This window comes from Manis pentadactyla, chromosome 3 (genome assembly GCF_030020395.1).
Source record: "Manis pentadactyla isolate mManPen7 chromosome 3, mManPen7.hap1, whole genome shotgun sequence".
Taxonomy (NCBI): Eukaryota; Metazoa; Chordata; class Mammalia; order Pholidota; family Manidae; genus Manis; species Manis pentadactyla.
In genome coordinates, this window is record NC_080021.1 from 49,073,174 (window position 1) to 49,083,999 (window position 10,826).

Here is a 10,826-nt window from a genome sequence, read left to right on the forward strand (position 1 = left end):
CTTGTATGGTAACAAGAGTTAAAATAACTGCAAGGATTGGCATTCTCATCTACTATAGTGAATGAACAACAGCTCTGAATTGAATCCCAAGATACTGTTATCCATAAAACTGAAAATACCTGAAATTGGAAATCCCGAATCTTCTGACACTTCTGAACTGGAAGTTATTTATCTCTGTAGAATTAGCCTGTAATTTTCCATTTTCTTACTGTGAGTGATACTTAGCTAAACAATCATTTAGCTGTTATGAGTAGGTGTTTCCCCTTTCCCCACTAATCCTCACCTGCCACCTCAGTCAATATCCACTTCTTCTCCGTCAAATATGTAGGGAAGAGCAGAATAAGAGAGGGAGGGTGGAGATACTCCTCAGGAAGATGTGTGCTGGTAAAGATGGATAAGCGGTAAGCATGGTGATGGCAGATCAAGGCTGGATAAGACTACAACATTTCCCACCACAAGTGCTATGCTGGACAGAGGGAGTTACAGGAACCACTGCTGGTATTCACAATTAGCTCAGGGAAGTGATTACTTAGAAGCCTTTTGTTTGAAATGCCTAGTTAAATATGACCCAGGAACAGAACTGAAAGCCCTCTTTGGGAACAGCCACCGCATCAGGAATCATTCCTCTTGTTCCTGCCATCCCAGAGCTCTTGGGCACCAATCTTAGGCACCTGTCGCACAAACTTTGTAATGGAGTTATTCTTCTCTTCTTCACAATTAGACTCCTTCCTGAAGGTGGGAAATGCCTTTAATTCATCTCCATATTCTCAAGAGAGTCTAGTAAAGTGTACATCTTCAATATGCTTTTGTTGAACAAACAAATACACATCACTGAGAAAGAATTAGTTGAAAACGGTGAAATAGCAACTACTTACAGGGTCCGATATGCTCATTTAAATTACATCTCTTAAGCAAATCTGAAAAGAGAAGGCACTAGTCTTAGGTAAAGCACCCCAAAAGGACATTCAAAGTATGTACCTTGCTAGCTGGGAGCCTGCTGAAGAAAAGCACTCTTCCTCAGGGGCCCCCATTTGCTGCAGTCCTTACATTTTCATTTCTTTGGGCTCCATGAGTAGTCATTGACAGATGCCTGGCCTATTTAATTGGAACAGAGTTTCCTGAAGAATTCAAGGCTGCTGGAACCCTATTATAAAAAAAGTCAGATTGTAATTTTGATTCTAAAACCTGCCAAAAATACAAATGGAAGGCAGCAAAAGCCAAAGACACTGCAGGTGCCCAAACCCAGGAGAGACTCCTCATTGTGCAGGAGAAACAATTTCCATGAATAACAATAAATCACAGCAAACTAATTTTTAACTGTTAGCTTTAATATCCACATATCAAAATGTATTTATCATAGTGGATGGGCTTAACTGTTAACTGAAGGTAACATTGTGCAGTACAAGGAAATCCAGAATTATAGAATAGGCAATTCAGAGTTTGCAGAGTAATTTGCCATTAAATTTGTTTTTTTTAAAAATAGCATTTTACCATTTGCCTTTAAATTCAATTAATTAATAATGTTTGACTGGATTTCCTCTTCTACCCCATTCCCAATCCTCACAGATGTAACAAAGCAAGACATCCAACTGACAAGGACTGTGGAAAGTCTGTAACAAGGAGGCTGGAAAACTGTACCCACTGTGTGACTGACACCTGGAGAGCTGAGAAGATAAATCAGTTCTTATTTATGATCAGGGAAATTCATGGAGATCATGCCCCAAGCTATCAAAAGGGAAAGAAAACTACCTGCATCTCCCCAAATACATTCAGATCAATCCTCAAATGCCGGGCTCCACTACAATTAGAAATAAGCACTGTGAAATTTGCATTCATTTCTACATTTTCCCTTTGAACCTCAGTGGAAGCTTGTCTTCTCTGCAGCTACTCCTTTCCCCTGGTGTTAATCCCCTCTCCTACTTCAGAAACTGGCTTCACCACTAATTTTCTCCCTTTTGTTCCTTAGTCTTTTCTTCTCCTTAGGCTGCTTTATCCCAACTCAGTAACACATCAGAACATCTCACTTACCACGTGCCGCCTTCTTCACCCTGCCTTACTTCTAGCTATTACTCCTTCTCATCTTTTCTGTTCAGGATCATCAAGAGCTATTTAATCTCACTCTTGTATACCCACCTTCCATTCACTCTCAAACCTCTGCAGTGTGTGTTTCCCTAAGGCCCCAGAGGCTACTCTTAAAATAGATACCTTTTGGGACACTCACTGGTCCTTTTCTCACTTTGAACCCTTTGCTAAATTGGGCTCTATTGAGCCTTCCTTCCTTCTTAACATTCTCTCTTCCTTGGACTTCTAGTATAACAGTTTCTCCTGATCCCCTCATAATCCCTGAATTTACTCTGAATTTGAAACCTGGTTCCATCACTTTCTCTCTGTTGCCTTGGGTAAGTTACATGAACTCAGTGTTAGTTTACTGAACTCATCAAACTCTGACCTATTCAGCTGTGTCAGTCAGGGTACCAGCAGGCAACACAAGAGAGCCTAAACAAGGGAGTATTACAAGGGAAGGCAAAGCATCAGGAAACCATTCCCAGGGTTGAGAAAGAGCTGGAAACTTGGGAAAAGGCCCACACAACAGGAATTTTGGTCATGGAAGAATTCAATCACTGCCAAAAACACAGCAAAGCTGGTCTGGGAAGGGATAAATACCCTGACCACCTCTCCCTCCTATTATCTTCCAGTCTTCTTCTGGTGATTCTCGTTGGTCAAACCTAACTGGAAACCCAGAGCACAATGCAGGCTGAGTGATGCAAACTAGAGTTCAATTTCCTGAGATGCACGCCAAGGCAGGGAAGAGTAGAGAACAAATCCAGATGGAAAACTAGCAGAGAACAGCTAGCACATGAGCACACTACCTACCATCTCCTTCATTCACCAGAAAACATTTAGCATGACAGGAACTAATCTGGGAATACAAGGGATCACAAGATGGAAAAGACGCTATCTTCATGGTGCTTTTATTCTCCTTGTGGAAGACACTGGTAAAGCAGTAACTATACAAGACAATTTCAGATGGTAGGTACAATGAAGAAAAGGAGTACCATGAGCCTAACACAGAGAGGGCAGTCCTTTAGATGATGGTAATCAAGGCAGTCCTCTCTGAGATGATAGTAGAGGTCACAAGGAATACTAAGAGGAAAGGAACAATAAGAAAGCTTTCTAACACCTAGAGGAAGAGTATTCAAATAGCAGAGGTCAACAAGGGCAGAGTGCAAACATACTGAGTTGACACCAGTTGGGCTGATCCAAGGGAGAGACAGGAGGGGTCAGTGTGACTGGAGGAACGGTGGCAGAAGATGAAGTAGGAATGGCAGGCAGAAGCTAGATCATAAAGGGCTTTGTAGGCTGCACAGGAAGTTCAGTGTATTTGCTAATGCGATATAAAGGTTTTAGGCTGGAGTTGGGTTTAGACATTTGCAAGTTTAGATATTTCTAATTTCTGTTGGTAAAATACCACTTTCACAATTTTATGAAAAATAAATTACAATGGGACAAGAATGGAAATATCCCATTAGAGTTTGTATTACTTTGACCAGAGCTCCCATGTTCAAGAGAGCTGGATGGTGTTTTGCATAGAGGCACAAAATGGCCCAACCACAGGCTGGATGGCAGCCCATGATGTGGCTTAGAGCTAAGGGCTCTTGCAACTGGATTGTGCTCCTCTGAAATGTGAAGAACAGGATTCATTAGAAGTGGGTACTGTGAGAACACATCAAAGAGGCAGAGAAGAAGAGATATACAATTAGAAAGACGTAAGAGATAAGAAAATAGCTTCTCTTTAGAGGTACCTTGTTTCCTAATAACTGCTCATATATCCATATAAATACTTCTGTTTCCACCCCTTTAATTAATTAAGGGGGTCTTTCTTGCATGCAAAATAGTCTAATGAGCACAATGGTGTCCCCGAGATTTCATTCTTCTTCTCATTCACATTAGTTAGAAGTGACAAAGATCTAGTCTAGTAACAAATAAAACCCGAAAATCTCAACTGCTGGAAACACCTAAGGTTTGGGGTGACACAATAAATTCAATGCAATAAAACAGAAGGGCCTCCAACCAAGAATATTCCACCCAGCAAGATTATCATTAAATTTGAAGCAGGGATAAAACAATTGCCAGATAAGCAAAAGTTGAGGGAATTTATCTCCCAAAAACTGTTTCTATAGTGTATTTTAAAGGGACTGCTTCAGACAGAAATTCTTCTAAGACTAAATAGCGGTCACCAGAGAAAAATAAAACCACAGTAAAGGAAGTAGACCAATTAATTACTAAGCAAATGCAAAATTACATCAACTACTCACAAAGTCAGTCAAGGGATACACAAAGAGTACAGAATATGACAACTAACATATAAAAAGTAGAGGAGGAGGAAGAAAAAGAAGGGAGAAAAGAAAAAGAACCTTTAGATTGTATTTGAAATATCATAATAAGAGAGTTAAGTTAGATGGTTAGGTAGTAAGGAAGCCACCCTTGAGTTTGGTAACCACAAATCCAAAGCCTACAGTGGCAATAACTACATATCTATCAATACTTACCCTGAATGTAAATGGACTGAATGCATCAATCAAAAGACATAGAGTCATTGAATGGATAAAAAAAACAAGACGCATCTATATGCTGCCTACAAGAGACTCACTTCAAACCCAAAGACATACACAGACTAAAAGTAAGAGGATGGGAAAATATATTTCATGCAAATAATAGGGATAAAACAGCAAGCGTAGCAGTACTCATATTAGAAAAAATAGATTTTAAAACAAAGAAAGTAACCAGGGACAAAGAAGGACATTACATAATGATAAAGGGGTCCGTTCAACAAGAGGATACAACCATTATAAATATCTCTACACCCAATATAGGAGTATCTAAATATGTGTAACAAATACTAATAGAATTAAAGGGGGAAATAGAATGTAATGCATTCATTTCAGAAGACTTCAACACACCACTCACTCCAAAAGACAGATCAATCAGACAGAAAATAAGCAAGGAGACAGAGGTACTGAACAACACACTAGAACAGATGGACCTAACAGACATCATAGAACACTCCACCCAAACACAGAATGATAAACATTCTTCTCAGGTGCACATGGAATATTTTCCAGAATAGGTCACATAGTAGGCCACAAAATGAGCCTCAGTAAATTTTAAAAGACTGAAATTGTGCCAATCAGCTTCTCAGACCACAAAGGTATGAAACTAGAAATAAATTACACAAAGAAAACAAAAAAGCCGACAAACAACATGCTCCTAAATAATCAATGCATCAAGACCAAATAAAAATAGAAATCAAGCAATACATGAAACAAATGGAACAAGCAAAAAATGAAAACAACTCAACATCCCAAAACCTGTGGGATGCAGTGAAGGCAGTTCTAAGTAGAAAGTATATTGAAATATAGGCTTACCTCAAGAAAGAAGAACAATCCCAAATGAATGGTCTAAACTCATAATTAATGAAACTAGATAAAGAAGAACAAATGAGGCCCAAAGTCAGTAGAAGGAGGGACATAATAAAGGTAAGAGCAAAAATAAATAAAATGGAGAAGAATAAAACAATAGAAAGAATTCATGAAACTAGGAGCTGGTTCTGGGAGAAAATAAACAAAAAAGATAAACCCCTACCAGACTTATCAAGAAAAAAACATAGTGTACACACATAAAAAGCATCAGAAATAAGAAAGGAAAAATCACTACAGATACCACAGAAATACAAAGAATTATTAGAGAACACTATGAAAAATCATCTGCCAGTAAATTGGATAACCTAGAAGAAATGGAGAACTTTCCAGAAAAATACAACCTTTTAAGAAAGACTCAGGAAGAAACACAAAATCAGAACAGACCAATTACCAGCAATGATATTGAATTGGTAATCAAAAACTACCTAAGAACAAAATTCCTGGACCAGACAGCTTCACCACTGAATTTTATCAAATATTTAGAGAAGACATAATACCCATCCTCCTTAAAGTTTTCTGAAAAGTAGAAGAGGAGGGAATACTCCAAACTCATTCTATGAGGCCAGCATCACCGTAATACCAAAACCAGGCAAAGACACTGCAAAAAAAGAAAATTACAGATAAATCCCTGATAAAAATTGATGTAAAAATCCTCAACAAAATATTAGCAAACTGAGTTCAAAAATACATCAAAAAGATCATCCATCATGATCAAGTAGGATTTAGTCCAGGGATGTGAGGATGGTACAATATTCATAAATCAATCAACGTCATAAACACACATCAATAAAAAGGACAGAAATCACATGAACATCTCAATAGATGCTGAAATACCATTTGACAAAATTCAACATCCATTCATGATAAAAACCCTCAACAAAATGGGTAGACGGCAAGTACCTCAACATAATAAAGGCCATATATGACAAACCCACAGTCAGCATCATACTTAATAGCAAAAAGTTGAAAGGTTTTTGTTTAAGATAAAAAACAAGTCAAGGAAGCCCACTCTCCCCACTTTTATTCAACATAGTACTGGAGGTCGCAGCCATGGCAATCAGACAAAACAAAGAAATAAAAGGCATCCAGATTGGTAAGGAAGGGGTTAAACTGTCATTGCTTGCAGATGAAATGATAATGTACATAAAAATCCCTAAAGAATCCATTCCCAAACTACTAGATCTAATACCTGAATTCAGCAAAGTTGCACGATACAAAATTATATGCAGAAATCTGTTGCTTTCCTATACATTAATGATGAACTAGAAAAAAGAGAAATCAGGAAAACAATTCCATTCACAATTGCATCAAAAAGAATAAAATATCTAGGAACAAACCTAACCAAGGAAGTGAAAGAACTATACCCTGAAAACTACAAGACACTCTTAAGAGAAATTAAAGAGGACACTAACAAATGGAAACTCATCCCATGTTCTTCAGTAGGAAGGATTAATATTGTCAAAATGGCCATCCTGCCTAAAGCAATCTACAGATTCAATGCAATCCCTATCAAAATACCAACAACATTCTTCAACAAACTGGAACAAATAGTTCTAAAATTCATACAGAACCACAAAAGACCCCGAATAGCCAAGGCAATCCTGAGAAGGAAGATTAAGGAGGGAGGGGGATCTCACTTCCCAACTTCAAGCTCTACTACAAAGCCACAGTAATCAAGACAATTTTGTACTGGCACAAGAACAGAGCCACAGACCAGTGGAACAGAATAGAGTCCAGCTATTAACCTAAACATATATTGTCAATTAATACATGATAAAGAAGCCATGGACGTACAATGGGGAAATGCCAGCCTCTTCAACAGCTGATGTTGGCAAAACTGGACAGCTACATGTAAGAGAATGAAACTGGATCATTGTCTAACCCCATTCACAAAAGTAAATTTGAAATGGATCAAAGACCTGAATGTAAGCCATGAAATCATAAAACTCTCAGAAAAAAAAACATAGGCAAAAATCTCTTAGACATAAACATGAGCAACTTCTTCATGAACATATCTCCCCGGGCAAGGGAAACAAAAGCAAAAACGAACAAGTGGGACTATATCAAGCTGAAAAGCTTCTGTATAGTAAAGGACACCACCAATAGAACAAAAAGGCATCCTACAATATGGGAGAATATATTCATAAATGATAGATCCGATAAAGGCTTGACATCCAAAATATATAAAGAGCTCACATATCTTAACAAACAAAAAGCAAATAATCCAATTAGAAAATGGGCAGAGGATCTGAACAGACACTTATCCAAAGAAGAAATTCAGAGGCCAACAGGCCCATGAAAAGATGCTCCACATTGCTAATCATCAGATAAATGCAAATTAAAACCACAATGAGATATCACCTCACACCAGTAAGGATGGCCACCATCCAAAAGACAAACAACAAATGTTGGCATCGGGGTGGAGAAAGGGGAACCCTCCTGCACTCCTGATGGGAATGTAAATTAGTCCAACGATTGTGGAAAGCAGTAGGGAGGTTCCTCAAAAAACTCAAAATAGAAATACCATTTGACCCAGGAATTTCACTCGTAGGAATTCACCCTAAGAATGCAGCAACCCAGTTTGAAAAAGACATATGCACCCCTATGTTTATCACAGCATTATTTACAATAAACAAGAAATGGAAGCAACCTAAGTGTCCATCAGTAGATGAATGGATAAAGAAGTTGTGGTACATATGCACAATGGAATATTATTCAGGCATAAGAAGAAAACAAATCCTACCATTTGCAACAACATGGATGGAGCTAGAGGGTATTATGCTCAGTCAAATAAGCCAGGCAGAAAAATATAAGTATCACATGATTTCACTCATATGTGGAGTATAAAAACAAAGAAAAAACTGAAGGAACGAAACAGCAGCAGACTCACAGAACCCAAGAATATACTAACAGTTACAAAGGGAAAGGGATTGGGGAGGATGAGTGGGAATGGAGGGATAAGGTGGAAAAAGGGGCATTACGATTAGCAGACAATGTGTGTGTGGGGGCATGGGGAAGGCTGTACAACACAGAGAAGACAAGTAGTAACTCTGTAGCATCTTACTACACTGATGGACAGTGAGTGTAATGGGGTATGTGGTGGGGACTTGATAATGGGGAAGTCTAGTAAACATAATGTTGCTCATGTAATTGTAGATTAACGATACCCCCCCAAAAAATGTGCGGAAGATACGAACAGACACTTCTCCAAAGAAGAAATTCAGATGGCCAAGAGGCACATGCAAAGATTCTCCACATTCCTAATCATCAGGGAAATGCAGACCAAAACCACAATGAGATATCACCTCACACCAATTAGGCTGGCCAACATCCAAAAGACGAGGAACAACACATGCTGGCGGGATGTGAAGAAAGAGGAACCCTCCTACAGTGTTGTTGGGGATGTAAACTAGTTCAACCATTATGGAGGTTCCTCAAAAAACTAAAAATAGAAAGACCATTTGACCCAGGAATTCCATTCCTAGGCATTTACCCAAAGAAAACAACATCCCTGATTCAAAAAGACATATGCATCCCTATGGTTATGGCGGCACTATTTACAATAGCCAAAATATGGAAGCAACATAAGTGTCCATCAATAGATGAATGGATAAAGATCTGGTACAGACATTCAATTGAATATTATTCAGCCATAAGAAGAAAACAAATCCTACTATTTGCAATGACGTGGATGGAGCTAGAGTGTAGTATGCTCAGTGAAATAAGCCAGGCGGAGACAGACAAGTACAAAATGATTTCACTCATTTGTGGAGTACACCAACAATGCAAAACTGAAGAACAAAATAGCATCCAACTCACAGACTCCAAGAAGGGACTAGCAGTTACCAAAGGGAAAGGGTTCGGAAGGGAGTGGAAGGGGATTAAGTGGCATTATAATTAGCAATCACAATATAGGTAGGTGACAGGGAAGGTAGTATATCACAGAGAAGACAAGTAGTGACTCTGTGGCATCTTACTACACTGATGACAGTGACTGCAAATAGGGCATGGGGGGGACTTGATAATATGAGTGAATGTTGAAACCACAATTGCCCATGTGAAACCGTCATAAAACTGTGTATCAATAATACCTTAATTATATATATATATATACACACACACACATATATATGTATATATACACTGTTTATTTCTCTCCAACTTTAAATATCCATCATGAGGTGGATGAGACAATTCTGCATCATTCTCCCTTCAAGATCAAGACTGATTAGTGTCTCTGGAACATTGTTGATTGCCATGGCAAAGAGAAAAAGAGTTCTGAAAGGTCTTACATCAGCAATTAAATTCTATGCTCTCAATTAATTGGCAGAATGTTTCATGTAGCTTATCCCAACCACAAAGAGGCAAAGAATTGCAATCCTACCATTACCTGAAAGAGAACAGGAAAAATATGGCTCACCCACCACCACTCACTCAATCATAAGTATGGGTTTAACTGCTGCCTACACCAAAGTCAAAATTTCTAGGCGAGAATTCCCGTTTTCACTCCTTATCCATATACTGAACATTACTGGAATGCCATAGAGGAATATGTCATAGACACTTCACATCTACATACCAAGACCAAACCCTTCATCTTTCCCACAAACTTCCTGTACTCTCTTCATCTGTAGTCCCATTATCTATCCACTACTTCATATAAGAAACCCATGTTATATTGACTCCTTCTCCCTCTTCCAACACCACCTAGCCAGTAGCCAAACCTATAGATGCTTCTAACTTAGCCCAACCTACTATCTCAGTGACAATTACCAACTTCAGCCCCAAACGGATTCTTGCCCAGAGATTGTGTTAGCCTCCTGACTGGTTTTCCTGTCTTCCTATCTTCCCTCACAAACGGCGATAATTTATTCATTCAACACACATTTAAAGAGTGCTTACTACTTCTTAGATTAAATAATGGGCCCACTCTGAGGAAATCCTGTCTAAAAGGAAAGACAGTGAGTGATGTTAAGAAAATTTTTTTTTCTTAAGAATTTGCACTATCAGATGGCTTCTTCTCAGATTCTTTTGCTGGTGTCTTTTCTTCTTTTTGTCCTTTGCCGTCTTTTCTTCCTTTTCGTAAAAAAGAAGATATGAAAGAAACTCTGGGGAACACGAGTTCAAAAGGGACAAAAAGAAGAAAAGAAACCAGCAAAAAAGAGTTTGAGAAGAAGCCATCTGATAGTGCGAACCCTTAAGAAATACTCTTCGTGAATCTTTTGGAGAAGTCTCCAGTCCAAGTATCTGGCACTCATTAAAGGACCTCTGGGGTCAAAAGGGACATTGTCTCAAGCGTAAGCCTTTGTGCTAAATTTCTCCAGTTCTTTAAGGACCAAGCGACGA

General features: G+C 38.6%; 1 long non-coding RNA gene across 2 annotated transcripts in view; it reads right to left on the bottom strand.

Annotated features, from left to right (window-relative positions):
- LOC118935994 (uncharacterized) overlaps positions 1-10,826 on the bottom strand; it is a 41,426-nt gene that overhangs the window by 29,980 nt on the left and 620 nt on the right. Inside the window, exons 2-3 of one of the 2 annotated variants that reach the window (XR_008996253.1) lie at positions 979-1,144; positions 284-381 (exon numbers count right to left, since the gene is read on the bottom strand). This is a non-coding gene — a long non-coding RNA (uncharacterized LOC118935994). The remainder of the gene's footprint in view (positions 1-283; positions 382-978; positions 1,145-10,826) is intronic. The other variant, XR_008996252.1, reaches the window with a different exon arrangement.